This window comes from Anser brachyrhynchus (assembly GCF_964034855.1).
Source record: "Anser brachyrhynchus genome assembly, chromosome: 10".
NCBI lineage: Eukaryota > Metazoa > Chordata > Aves > Anseriformes > Anatidae > Anser > Anser brachyrhynchus.
Genome location: NC_137705.1, coordinates 10,700,376 through 10,714,754, shown reverse-complemented (window position 1 = coordinate 10,714,754; position 14,379 = coordinate 10,700,376). Strand labels below are relative to the sequence as shown.

Here is a 14,379-nt window from a genome sequence, read left to right as displayed (position 1 = left end):
GCGCCGGGGGCCGGCCCCAGCCCGGCCCCGATGGGAGCCCGGCCCCCGCCGTGCCCGCGGCCGCTGGATGCCCGGGGGGGGTTAGAAAGGGGGGTGCTGGGGCTGGGGGTGTCCCCCATCGCGCTGCCGGGCGTGGGGGGCTGTAGGCTCGCGTGTAGGGGCTCGGCGGGGTGTGTATGTGCACGGATATGCACCTGTATGTGCACCGCGTCCGTATGTATATGCTGGTCATGTATGGACACGGATATATGCACTGGTTGCATACATACACACACATACACGCTGGTTATATGTGTACATATATATACACTCCTTACACATATACATACATATACTGCTTACATATATACAGGTATATACATATATACACATATACATACACTTGCACATATATACACATATACATACACTTACACTTTCATATACTGCTTACATATATACAGGTATATATACACTGGTTATATATGTACATATATACACTCATTACATATATATGCACACATACATACACTCATTATATATATACATACATACACACTGGTTACATATATCATAGAATCATAGAATCAGAATATCCTGAGTTGGAAGGGACCAACAGGGATCACCAAGTCCAACACAGGACCACCCAAAAATCAGACCATATGTCTGAGAGTGTATATAGATGTATATATACACTGTATACATATATATGTGTATATATATACTTATTATATATATACATATATATACTAGTTACATATATACGCGGATATATACACTCGTTATATATATACATGTATATATACCCTGATTATATATACACACATGTATATACCAGTTATACATATATATATACACACACACACTGGTTAAATACACTAGTATGTATGTATGTATATATGTATAAACAAACTAGTGTATATATATATGTATATACAGGTACACGTGCATTAATTATATATACACAAATTATACATAAATTTACAATTTTAAAGCTTTATATATGCAAATATAGCACTATTCATGCAATGTCGGGGCGATCAGGATCCACATTTAACTCCCGCAGTGGTGAAGCCCAGTGAGGAAGCTGCTGTTTGGACGCACACGCTGCCAGCTCCCGCAGCAGTGGGTTTCCCTACTACATCAGAGATATTTCAAGTCACATTTTTTTTATTTTTCTGATCCCTGGGAAGGCGCAGGCCGGGCTGGCTGGGCACAGCCCAGTGACATAGGTCTGGGCGCCTTTCTGATCTCTTCACTCTGATGCTGCAGGACTGTGGGCCTCAGGGCTGCAAATTGCTGTCCTGTAGGAAAAATGAAGCATTAATGTCATTTTCTGAATTCATGGTGAAACTGAAGCACAGACGGTTGAACCAAATGTCTCTGGTAGAACCAAGCCACAGCCTATTCTCTTTTCAACTCCAGCCCAGTGCCTTGAAGAGGAAAACTCTCCTCAGTCCTCATTGCTTCAGAATTGCCAGCAGCACATTTCACGCTTTGGCAAACACCAAACAGCCTCTTCCAAAAGGACTTCCAGCCGAGACAAGCCCCGACAGATGCAGGAGGACCTGGGGGTGCCCAGGCAGCACCCAGTACCTAAGGACCTGAGGGGCTACAACGGCCGGGCTGGGCTGGGCAAAACCCTGAGGGGTCACAGGAATGGTCTGCAAGGAGGCACGGAGGCTGGAGATGTGCCCTGCAAGGGACGGGAGGGATGGGTTTGTGGCCTGTCCTCCCCACCCCAGACACACGGAGGTTAGGACCGTGAAGAAAAGGGGTCACAGCACATTCTCAACAAAGTGGAAACGCTTTCCTCATTTCAGCCAGTTTTGTCCTACTGAGTTTGCTTTAGCAGAGATTAGTGAGGTTTTCACCTTCCCTCGGTTTAGCCAGAGGAATTAGAGATGCAATTTCCACTTTCTCCGGATGCTCGGTGCCCTTGCAGCCGTCCCGCTTGCTCAGTGCTGCCTTTCAGCTTGCAGCACAGAGCAGCGCGCACACGCTCGCTGTGTCCTGCTCTCGTGCAGGGACCTCGCTCTTCCTTTCCTCGTATCGCAATGAATAATGCATAAGTGCACGCTCATCAGATTCCTAATACTATATTTATACACAAACACCAGGGCCAAATCCTGCATTAGTGTAACTTCACTGATGTAAAAAGCATTGCATTGGTAAAAACACTGGCCTTGAATATTTGTACCCCAAACAGATTTTTAGCAAGTCTTGTTTCACTGTTTTCTATCCCTTTGTTCCCTGAGTAGGTGAAGTTTAGCTTGATGCAATGCAAAGGATTAGATTTAGATATGGCTAAAATCCCAAACCCTCAAGATTGGATTTATTGGAATCAGAATTGTTGGTTTGTGCAGATATGGAATTACCTTAGAATGTTTAATGCCAGGAACACAACCCAAATTTATAGTCTTAATTTTATCATTATGACCTAGAAATGCATTGGGACACATTAGTGTTTGCTCTGAATTTTGGACAACTTCTTTAGATTTAAGTTACAGTAATTTCCAACTGTCTCTCAGTCGCAGGAGGGGTAGGGAAATCCCATGTTTACTCACATGGAAATGAACCGGTGCATGTCCCAGTTCTGCTTTTCAAGCCGCTTCCACTTCACTAGGCCCAAACCTTTCTGTTTTCCTACCAGTATCCTGCAGGGCTGGGTGCATTCAGCTTTTACTGAAGCAAATACAGAGGTTGGTGTCTCCAGGGGTCTCCAGCAGACCCAGACGTGCCGCTTGTGCTGGTGCTAGCCCTGTGCGGCTGCACACAGAGGAGGGATCCGTGGCTTTTTACCACCTGCTATGGACCAGTCGCTTCGAGAGGCAGGTGGGAATTTGGTAAATCAGGTAACGAGCTTGTGAGTCTGAGCCCAAGGACACCCATGGGATGAATAAACACAGCTCCAGTTCATCATCACTTTGGATGGCTCGGGATGAGTAACTTCAGCTACACTGCAGAACCCTACAGAGCTTCATACCCATTCAGTACAAGGCAAGAGCAATTCTCGGGAGTTCAAATGCAATGGCAATAAATAACCAAGTGTAACTAGGGCCTCTGTATTTGTCCTGGAAATTTCCCTAGGAAAAATAAAATAAAATAAAATAAAATAAAAATAAAATAAAATAAAACAAAATAAAATAAAACAAAACAAAATAATAAAATTAAAAATGCATGCAGGCAACACATACTGCCAGGGGAAAGGAGTCCAGAGCGTCCAGGACGAACCCCTGATGTGAGCTCGCTCACCCACTGTGTGACAGGTTCTGGATGCACCAAAATTCTTGCACATGTCCAGATGCCCTTAGCCACGCATGTGGGATCAGCTGTGCTGGGAAACTTCAGGAAAGTCCTTGTACATACATGCAGAGGCTGTGCCTTTGGGACTTCTGGAGGTCCAGCAATCTTGTAGAAATTCCTGCTCTGTCCAGGCTATCGGACATTAGGACACCCCGGACAAATAGCCAAAGTCCATTTTTTTCTGACCAGACAAAAATTCTAGACAGACAAGGGACATGCTAAAAACAAACAAACAGGATACATGAAAGCACGAATTCTGATATTTCATTTCAGCACAAACAATTTCATTCCTGTGCTAACCCATTACCGTGTAACAGAGAATAATGACAAAGCATGCAAAAGTCAGTGTCACGTGGAGCCCGGATCTGGGGTCGTCCTTGGTGAAAGACGCCCACAGCCTCATCCTCTACAGCATCTTTTCTGAGCAGAGATTTTACCTCAGAAGGTTTTTTTCGCCTCACGCTGAGACTGTTGTGAGGCCTCAAATCACAGTCCTGGTTCTGGGGTCCACAGAAGTGCTTTTGGGCTTAAACCCAAACCTGAGATTTACGAGCTGCAGTGGCAATGCCAGCCTCTTCTCCATCCATCCAGGATAACTGAATGAACCTCTCAAGCTGCGAACTGATTTACTGATCAATTCCTTGGAGCCCCGTGACAGTGAAAGCAAGTTGGCACACATCTCAGCTTTGCTCAAGGTTTTGGAGACACTATGAGCTTTTGCATAACAGCAGGAAATACACATATCGAGACTTATCCTCTGATCACTTTTGGCTGCCAACTTTTCACAAGAACCAGCAATGACTGTTGGGCTGGGGCAGGCTTTTTGGGGATGATCTTTTGTGCCGTTGTCACCAATGTCTCAAGTCAGCTTTCTTCTGTCCAGTGGCTTTATTTGGTACTGCAGCAAAACTGAACCCATTCTCCCTGCTGTAAAATACACGCACCTTTTCCCCTGCCCCATGCTTTTTGTGCATTGCTAAGTGACTTCCTTCCCTGTCCAGCTCGTCGCCAAGTTCTTTAAAAATCAGTTGTCACCTCTATGGCTTGATCCTGCCTGGGGAATTTCCATCGCCTTTTTTGCCACCTTTCAGGAGAGAACTTCGGTCAAACTGGTTCCCCTGCTCAGACAGCCTCTGTGGCATTCCTACTGCCCCGCCAAACACGGGGGCTAAGGCGTAGTTAAGGCACTTTCCATTGTCCTTTGTCTGATGGCTGTGTGCTAAGATCCAGTCAGGAAAGGCAAATAAAGCTCAGCATTCAAGGCTTTTAAAATTTTCCTGGAGATAATAATAGCACCGCATTGTAAAATCAAAAAGAAATTGCAGGCTGAAGTTGTTCCCAAGCTGCTACGCCACGTAGCACAGCACCGGGAAAGGTGGGAGAGGGAGCAAAAGGCTGCTCCGTGCTCAGCAGTTTGCACCTAAGGCTTGTTTGGCTCTGCCCACACTTTGCCTTTCCACATGTGGCTGTACTGAGGCTGATTTTTTTCCTGCCTCAGGTTTTCCCATCTTCTGTAAGTTTTGCAGTTTTGTGTTACAAATGACTTCTCGCTTTTGAGGGGACTGGAAGGGAAAGTGTTTGAGCTTCACGGATGGGCAAAAAGAGGGATTGTGCTGCACAGGGTAAGTGCTTTGCTGCCTTAGAGGTCACCTGTGGTATTTTTGCCCCAGCCCCTGCTATTCCCCGTCGCTGCAGCAGCAAACTGTCAGCAGTCTGGAGAGCCAACCAACCGCTTAGCAGAAGGGTTAGCAAGGCTGAATTGATTACTTGCACATTTCCATGTGATTTACAAATCGAGGCCGCTCTTTCCCAATGAGAGAAGCAAAAACAATCAGGCGAACAAAAATTTACGAGTTCAACTTCTATTTGGAGATTTTCCTGAACCAGCCACCTGCAGACAGATCCCGTTCCTCTGCCACAAAGCCGGTGGCAGTGTCCGACCGAGCCTTGCCAGGCTGCAGCTCTCAGCCCCGGAGCCGTAACACAGCCCAGGGCGAGCACCCAAGCCTGTCAAACTCCCCAGTAACGTTACGATCGCTTTAACTCGGCAGTCCTTGACACTCGCAGATAAGGACTGCAAGTTCTCTCGGTACTACAGAAATATTGACACAAAGAATATGTTTATCCCTGACTGTGGTTCTGCAGGACAAGGTGGAAACGGCAACAGCAATCTCAGGGCTTCATTTCTTTGGCCTTGCAAGGGCATCTGCGCTGCAGGGCCAACAGTTTATTGATTCTTTCATATATTTTTTTCTTTCCTTAACTAGTTTGGAAATTATGTGGTCTTTTCAAGTCAGAGTTATAGGTCTAGGCGGGGATAAGATGGAAGAAACTCATTTTAGGATTTTTATATGTTAATGCCCTTTGGAATATTAAAAACTGTGGAGAGCTGGCGAGAGTTTCTGACTTTCTCCCAAACTTTCTGTTCATTAAGATACTGAAAAAGAAAATATCAGCTGACTTTCTGGCTGCTATTTTTCCAAACCATCTTCAACCAGGTCCCGTTCCAAACCTGGCTTTCGATGCAGACCTCCTGGGTTTTAATCTGTGGTCAAACACACCCAAGAGCAGAGCTGCACCAATTACTATTCTGAACGGCCAAGGGAATCAGGCCATCTCCTGCAGGAATATGGGTTTGCTAAGCGAGTGACAGACATGCTGTCCCATCACTGCCTCCCCTGATGTGATGATAAGAAGCAGAAGAGCTGGGCCTCAGCTGTTTAAACCTTGGTCCCAAGGCTGTGCAGGAGCCGATGCTTCCAATGTGACAGATGAGGCTCGTTCCTAGAGGTCCAAGAGCAAAGTGAGCAGCGCAGTCCAAGCTGTCCCTCGTGAAGATGACTCAGGAACAGGCAGGTCTGTAAATGTGACAAAATCCACTGACTCACTTCAAGATTCAGCACTTACCTCTCTACTGCGTTTAGGAAAGCAAAATAGACTAGAAGACATACAGGAAGATCTGGGACATGACTAAACCTGGCTCCTGTTCAGGAGTGAATCTGCAATAAACTGTATTCCCCTGCCCTCTCCTGGAAGGAATACGCCAGAGCTGGGTGTGTTTGTGCAGGAGCCTGGTGCTGAGGACTCCAGGGAAGTGGCTCAAGGTGTTAAGAGAAGATGGTGCTTTTGCAGACGTTTACAAAAACGAACAGCTATGACTGTGTTGTATCCATCGCGTGCTGCTAGCACCGAGTCTGCCAGAAACTGGCAACAGAATTTGGAGGTTTTCAAGGAAGAGCTACCTCGCCTGTCTGTCCGTTTACACTGAGTTGGGAAACAGAGAGGATGACCCAACCAGTAGAATCCAGAGCCTCCTGCTCACCTTAAATAGTAAACAGAGAGTCCACACAAAAACACTGGTAACCTTCGCTCAGGTCACGGAGCAACGACAGGTCAGAAATGCAACACCGCAGCACCAACAGGCGTGTGCCTGGGGGGACCAGTGCTGGACAGGCAAGTGGGAGCCCATCACTTGGCCAGAGATGTGGCGAGAGCCCAGCAGGGAGGTTCAGTCAACGTCTTTGGAGGTTATAGAGTTGAGACAGAGCCAAAGTTCACAAACCTGGGGAGATCCAAGGCTGGGGGTTTGGACCCTTTGGCTGTGATGTTACTCCAGGCACTCAGTTCAGTGCGTATGGCCCATTTGTGTAGGTTCAGTGTTGAATAGATAAGGTGCTTTTGTGAAGTTTCATTCTTCTCCAGCGTCACCTGAATTACAGTCATCTTCCAAAATGCCAAACATCCAAAGCAATACTGATCCTGCTTTAGAAAGAGGACTGATCAGTGAATTGCTGCTGTTAAGATCAGAATGGGAGCAATGAATCACGAAAGCTCAGTGTGGACACTCTACAGGTAAGTCTACAGTTCAACAGTTACCACATGTGCACTATATAACCACAAAAAAAGTCTCACATGCTTTGAGGTTTTTTTTGCCATTGTGTTTCAGCTCCTCCAACGTGCAGTAGAGCTGAATTACCTCCTTGCTGCTGAGGTGCTGCTCAGCACAAAGGAAAGTGGGACCATGGCTTGAAGACAGACCATGAGCAAGTACTCCTATGGGGAGGGGGGCATTAGCTTCTAAACCCTGGGATATTGCCCCATCTTCATGTTGGGGGAGTCACTGAAGACCACAACAGACACCACATAATATCTCAACAAGCTCCACAGGTGGTTTCTTTCCCTGTTCCAAGCACAAGGCCCGTTTGCTGGGTTTGCAGCATGTTCAGCACATTTCTTTATCCTCCCCTTCACCCGCTTATCAAAGATATGAACTTCAACAAAGCAGTTCCAGCTGCCTAAAGAAGAGAGAAGGCTCCTATTTCCTGCTTCAGCACAGGGGTTAAGAACAACGTTTCTGTTCATCACAGAAATAAACATTAAATGAATGTTGAGTTATATTCCTCCTGTGACTAATGTTCTAGCTTGTTTTCTAAAGTTAATTCTCCATACACTTTTTTCCCCTCTTGTTCTGTCTTACATTTGTCCAGACTCCCGTGTTCCTGGGGGAATAATTACCCACTCAGCAGTTACTCTGAAGTCCAATTGTAATAGCTGGCAAAACTCCATTCTTCCATGCAAGCTTTCAAAATAATACTTCAACTTATTTCAAATAGCACCACTCTCTGGAGCTTCTTCCCAATTTGTTTTGCCCTGGACTGAGATTTATTTCGCTGCTGTTGAGAGCTGACTGCTTTGCTTGCCACAGGCCAGATATTCTCAACAGAATAATTAACAACAAACAAATAAACAAGCCAGAGGGACTGCTCATTTAAAAATGATCCACTGTGATGTAATGTTCTATTTCTTCATCCACTGAATCCTTAGTAGCAGTGTAAGCAATGAAGAAAACACAGATGCAGACCTGGATTATACTTCCCCAAAATACAGACGTGATCATAGGAAGTGTTTTCATTCACGCCAGCCTTGGACTTGTCAGAAAGTTTAGGGAAATTTTAGTCATGCATCCTGTGATCTAAAAATTCACATTTTCTTATGTCGTAGGTGTTCCTGGGCAAAATATTCACCTCCACTAGCGTCACAAGAAATAACTAAGAGCTGAATTCAGATCACTGGCATATATTTTTTCCCATAAACACTGCTTTGGAGGAAAACACGTCCTTTCCCAACTCTGCTCCTATTTAATTAACGTCTATATGGCCAGAAGCAACTCACCTCATCTCCTTGCTCTTCGTTTTTTCCAATGGTTCCCTGAGGATAGCAGTCTTGACGCTGAACAAACTGATATTCATAAAAAGCATTTAGACTGTCCAGTGCAGAATATATAGCAAAAAGATGATGACAAAGCCTTTTTTTCAGGACACCTGAGTTGTGCCAATGTCACAGGGAATGTGGCAGCTCCTGCAGGAAGAACCTGCCATCACTGAATGGGAGAGAACAACACATCTTATTTAACCATTTCACTCTTCTATAACCTCTACTTAATGACATGCTAATTCAGTGTAAAAAAAAAAAAAAAGGCACTAAACCACTGCACATCACCCAATAGTTGACGAAGTGGACGTGGGATCTACTTGTGGCAGAGACACAGAGCAGCACCAGCTGTTGGCACTGAAGTGCTTCAGTCTGTATTTAATTGTCAGCATCCCATGAACTAGTGCATGCAGTAGGGCTTCTCTGGATAGCACTATGGCTCCTGTCAATAAACAAGTATCAACTCCATTATTACAGTCAAGTATTGGTCATGCTAACTTGCCAGGTTTAGCTAAAGTTCACTATTGTAATTCCATTTTGCAACGGAATTCCTGTCTAAATATCATAGCCCCTAAGGTAAACACAGGCTAGTTGCTGCCCTGCAAAGTATCGCAACCTCACTAGGGTGACCAGTCAAGAAAATTAATTTTGCTTTTACGCCCAGAAATAAAAAATTTTCACTGATGAGAGAGCACAGAAAGCATGTTGGTTCTGGGATGTCAAGTTTTTCACTTTTAGCATGTAAAGTCAATTATAATCACAAGTATAAGTTACTCGCTGACAGGACCCACACCAGTACTAACCAGGAATTTCACTGGTTGGTGCAGCAGAGGATAAAGAAATCAATTGTAAACTCTAGATCTTTATTAAAATTGATCCAGTAATTAAATATTTACCCTCAAGACTTGTCTCAGCCCTATTTCCAGATCAAAATTACATTTTTTTTAAGGATAATTTCCTTACCTCTTTTCCTACACGTTAAAAAACACTCTCCCATTTTCTTAAACTCCATGAAAATTTATTCTTTTTAAAAAAATATCTACACAGGTTTATGTGTCTTCCAGTTTCTTCACTTCATGAGCCATCACAAATGTTCTCGCTAACATTGCAGGTCACCTTTTGTTACTTTCCCACTTCCCATTGCTATTTTTGCCCCATGCAGCCATGCCCTGTGCACAACTACTGCTGAACAGCACTGATCTGCCTGAAGGCAAGGACACTTTGTGCCCCCACGTCATGCTGGAACTTCTCCTGCTGGACTTAAAACTCGGAAAATCCAAGTACTTCCAAAATCTAAAATTGGGAGCGGTTCTTATTCTGTCAGGAGCTTTGAAGAAGAATCGAAGAAGTGCGTGGGCATTCATATAAAAATTGAAACTGCAAGACACCCTTTCCTTCCTTCTGACCTATGTGCAGAGCTGTCAAGATGGACCGCAGCCTGGGCCAGCACTCAGCCAACCAGCCGAAAGATTTAGAAGAATCATTTCTCTAGTTTGGGGTTGGAATCAGCCCGGGCCAGCGAGGCGCAGGCAATGCTTGTGATGACGCCAGGAGGTCCCAGCGAATCCACTCCTGCTGAGCAGCTCAACGCCATTTCACAGCTCTCCCGCCCTGCCTCTGGGGAGTGCAAGAGGCCAGGGTGCCTCGAGGTGCAGGGATGGAAGTGTGTGCTGCCCCGAGGATGTGAGGATCTCCTCCTTCCCTGCAGCACCAGGACACCTCCCTGCTGCAGTCAGGTGTAGCCGTTGTATCTGCCACCCTTATATTCCACCATGGTGGGTTGGGTGCAAGCTGAGGCTGCTGTTTTACCCGTCACTATTGCCTTCAGCAGACCTCAGCAGCAAGTATTCACAATAGCTGCTTCTAGATAATGTACTCTTGTTCTCTTAATCAGTGCCACGAGGATGAGCACCAAGCCAAGGCCAGTGATTTACTGGCACTCTCTGTGGTGCTGGCTGCTGCAGCTCCATGACAAAAGGCATTCACTTGTGCCAGCCCGAGCCCCAAGCACAGGAAAGGCTGCAAATTTGCTGGAGTTTTATCCCAGCCGCTGCCCTGCTCACAGGTCAAAACACGAGGATCCTCCTTTTAAAAGCAACTTCCATTTGCTTCCAGCCTGAGGTTTCTGGAGCTGCAGGGCCACCCGTGCTGCCCGTCGGTAACCTGTTAATTGCAGGTCAAAGCAGCAGCGGCTGCACGACCTCCAGCGCGGCTGCAGCTGCTGCAGCAGCAGAGTGCCAGGACGAGGTACAGTATTGCAGCCCTTGACGTCACTCCAGCAGGATCAGGCTCAGACGTCTGTCCGGACGGGAGATTGCGCACAGCCCCCCCGAGAACAGATGCGTTGTGCAACACCAGAACAGACTTTGCTGAGGAACCGGGCATAACTCTGCCTCGCAGTGAATCAGCTCAGCACTGCCAGGATCAGGCCTCGGGCATGCAGAAGTACATGAAATCGGTGCAAGTCTGCTCAGAAAACTCTATAATAATTTGTCTTCAAGCAAAAACATTTTAAAAGAGGGTACGCTCACATGCAGCAGCAAAAATCATAGACAAAAGACCTATTTCCCCTCCCAAGCCAGAAAGTTTGCATGAGGCAGAAGGAGAGGGTTTGAATCCCCCTTGGACTTGCTGTTTGGTGTTAGGACAGTGCAATTGCTTGGGCAAGAGAAATAAAGGTTAAAAAAATCTCAGGGATCAATCAGTCAGGATCAGTACATGGAGACATTCAGGTCTTTTTTGGAATAAGAGAATTAAGGAAGGTTCATGGGGGAGCCAAAAGGGGATGATGTTTTGGGGAAAGGGAAAGAAATCAGAGCATGTGGTGCAAAAGGCACCAAAGGAGCTGGACACAGACAGGAGCAAAGCAAGCCCTGAGGGCCTCCAGGCGGCTCCGTTTGCTGCTTGGAGCAAATGGTTCACTGCTGGACTCAGGCATGGGCTGTCACCTCCAAGGAGAACGCTGAGGGCTGGTGTTTATGCTGAGCCAAGAGAAAATGAGCAATGGGGAGGGAGCAATGGGCTCGAAGAGGGACCAGAGAACTGCAGTGGCAGCCTGCCGGGGCAGCTGATGGACACATCCAGGCGTCCTGGGTAGGGGCCCAGCAGCGGCGATGCTTTTCTGGAAACAGGGACCAAAAGGTGTCCCAGCCATCAGAGCCCAGTGGGTGAGACAAATCCTCATAAAAACACAAGCCAGCAGAAAAGCTTCAGCAACCCAGAAGAAGAGGCGCAGAAAGGAATTAAAATGCTGAAAAGTCACCTCGAGCAGAGGCTCCTGAGCCACACTGGAAGGCAGCCGCCACATGGGACAGGGCCAACCTGAGAACTTGGCACTTCTCAACCCTCTTTGGAGCCCACTGAGACCCAGACAGGAGACGAAAAATTTTCTCAGCTCAATTATTGCAGCCTCCTCCTCCCTCATCCCCAACTTTGAGGAGAAAACATGCCAGGAGCCTTCTTTGGCGGACTTCAAGGCCACATGCCTGCAGAAGAGCCATGTGGGCTGCTTCATGGGGCCACTGTGAGCAGCTGCACACTGGTGGAGCTGCAGGATTTACCCTCTGAAAAGAGACCAAGCCACGACCCAGAGGAGCATAGCACGAAGTCCCAGGTCTAACAGTGCATGGGGAGTGGAAGGTAAATGAGGCAAACTGATAGAGTGTTCACTGGGCTGATCCCAAAGTGATGCTATGCATTAAAACTTAGAACAACTCAAAAGACCTTCAGTCAGGAGCTGGGCTCTGTTTCTCCTGCTGTAACAAAATGTAGATATATTGCAGTGGTGGAACTGCTTGCTTCACCCTTTACCACTGCCAAAGACAGAAGATGATTTACAAGACACTAGGAAAAGCATCAAGAAAACAAACAAGAGACTTCAACTAGTCCTTGAGAATGGTTTAGCCATAACTCAGGCTCAGAAAGCACTGAAAAGCCTACAGGAAACTAAATACGAGGATAAGAGAAATCTAAGCACTCTTATTTACAAGACCCTTTCCCACAGCTGCCACCAATCTCAACAGCTTTAACAAGCTCCATTAAATTTTATTTGGGAAGCTTACAAGGGGGTGCTGGCCAGAGGGGCTGGATCTGAAGGACAGGCACCAGATGGCTTTTGCTGCAGGGTACAGCCTGGGGTAACTGGGCTCAGGGAAGGTTACTGCGTGTAACGCACACGCAGGGCAGGCCACTGGAGACGGTGCAGCACGGCGAGGGTTTGCAGGCTTCTTTCCATGCCTGGATGGTGTCCTGCTGCGATACTAAACTTTGAATGGGAGCTGCCGTATCAAGAAATTTCACAGCAAGACAGGGGCTGCCAGTCTGAGCCTGAACCAAAGCAGTTCCAAAATGAGATGGTTTACCTTGGACATGCTACTGCTGACAGGGGAAAAAGCGATGGGCAGGCAGTGAGCTCACCGAGCTGCTCCGGCCGCTCCTCCGCCACCAGGCTGACCGGTGCCAACATTGCACAACCCCTGGGGAGACGGGGTGAGAAGGGAAACCATTGCAGTGGGCACCTGAATGCAATCGAGCCTCTTCGGCAGTAGAAATAGCTCTCGTCCCTGTGCCCTGACTCAGCCCTCCCAATGTTGCAAAATCCCTGTTCATATCATATGCAGGTGGTAGGGTTTCCAATTTAGAAGCTGCGTTGGAACAAGAACAGAAGAGGCATTCAGGGGTGAGGGCTTAACCTGGCATAAGTCTGCATTCAGCAGAGCGAGACTGCTGCCATACCCAAACGAAGCTCCATCAGAGGTGTCGAGCACCACTTCCCCTGTTCTCCCCAGGGAAAAGTCCTGGGTCAGGATCCGCCTTACTTCTCTGGGGTGCACATTTAGAGATAGCAGCAACTAAAAACAACTCTAAGAATCATGAAACCTGCAGTGGTGCAGGCCCCAGCCCAAAGGCAGCAACACTGGTGCTCGCCCCAGACAGCCCGGCTGCACGCACCACTCTCAGGGCAGCTCCATGCGAGGTGTTCCTATGAGGTGGGGATGGGCTGAGGGGATGCCAGCTGCAGAATCCACATTAGGAGTTTGTCTCCTTTTGGGAGAAAATGGGCAGAGTCTGAACCTGAAACCAGCTGAGAGGGAAAACAGGGCAGACAGCAGACCACCGCTGAGACCTAGATGGCAGAGGAGCTGGGTGGGCGCTGATAAGGGGAGATGCTGCTGCTACGTGGGAGGTGAATATAAGGAGACATATCAATTAACTTTATCTCCTTGCCTCAATAATCAGATAGCAGTGCATGAGCCACTCACCCGTGGCTCTCGGTAGTCAACAAGACACCTCCAGAAGGAGGATGGGCACTGAGAACTCAACGCAAGGAGTCAGACGGAGCCGCTTACCTCAGCCACCGGCCCCAGGAGATGCCTGTCTGCAGCCGAGCTGCGGGGAAAGGAGGAGGTGTCATTCAGTAATGACAGCATCAACACCTAGGAAGAGAAAGCAGCCAAAAAGCAGAGTTACATTAGGATTAGTATTGGCAGCATTGCTACGAGAGAATGCCCAGAGGAGGGAGAGGGTTTTTGAGCCCTGGCTGCAAAGGGGCCGAGGACTGGCAGCATTTTGAGCGTGACCAGCTCAGCATTGCAGGGCAGGGACCTTTGCCCCACCTTGGTAAAGAAAGAGGGTCACCGCTCAGCAGCACACATCCCCTTTGCTGAGGGCTCTGGGGAGCTTATCCCACCCACGAGCGGCAATGGGGTAAGCGAGCTGCAAGGCTTCTTCAGGCGAGATGCCTCTGATCTAACGGCAGATGCAGGAAGCCGCCGCTGTGCTAAGTGACCTTTATTCCATTTGCAAAACGACACAAGCTCCACACGCTGCCACTCGGCCGGCTGCCGGCTGGGGCTGTTGGGTCAAGCTTTGTCGGAGGGATCT

At 47.5% G+C, this 14,379-nt stretch overlaps 1 long non-coding RNA gene across 2 annotated transcripts; it reads right to left on the bottom strand.

Annotated features, from left to right (window-relative positions):
* Positions 1–21: 21 nt before the first annotated feature.
* LOC308200731 lies at positions 22–14,089 on the bottom strand. Of its 2 annotated transcripts, XR_013955756.1 has the most exons (4): positions 13,845–14,089; positions 3,177–8,665; positions 2,547–3,065; positions 22–1,283 (listed from the first exon to the last, which is right to left on the bottom strand). It is a non-coding gene; the product is annotated as an uncharacterized lncRNA (long non-coding RNA). The 2 variants fall into 2 exon arrangements; XR_013955755.1 differs by having other exon boundaries at positions 3,177–14,089.
* Between the last annotated feature and the right edge of the window lie 290 nt (positions 14,090–14,379).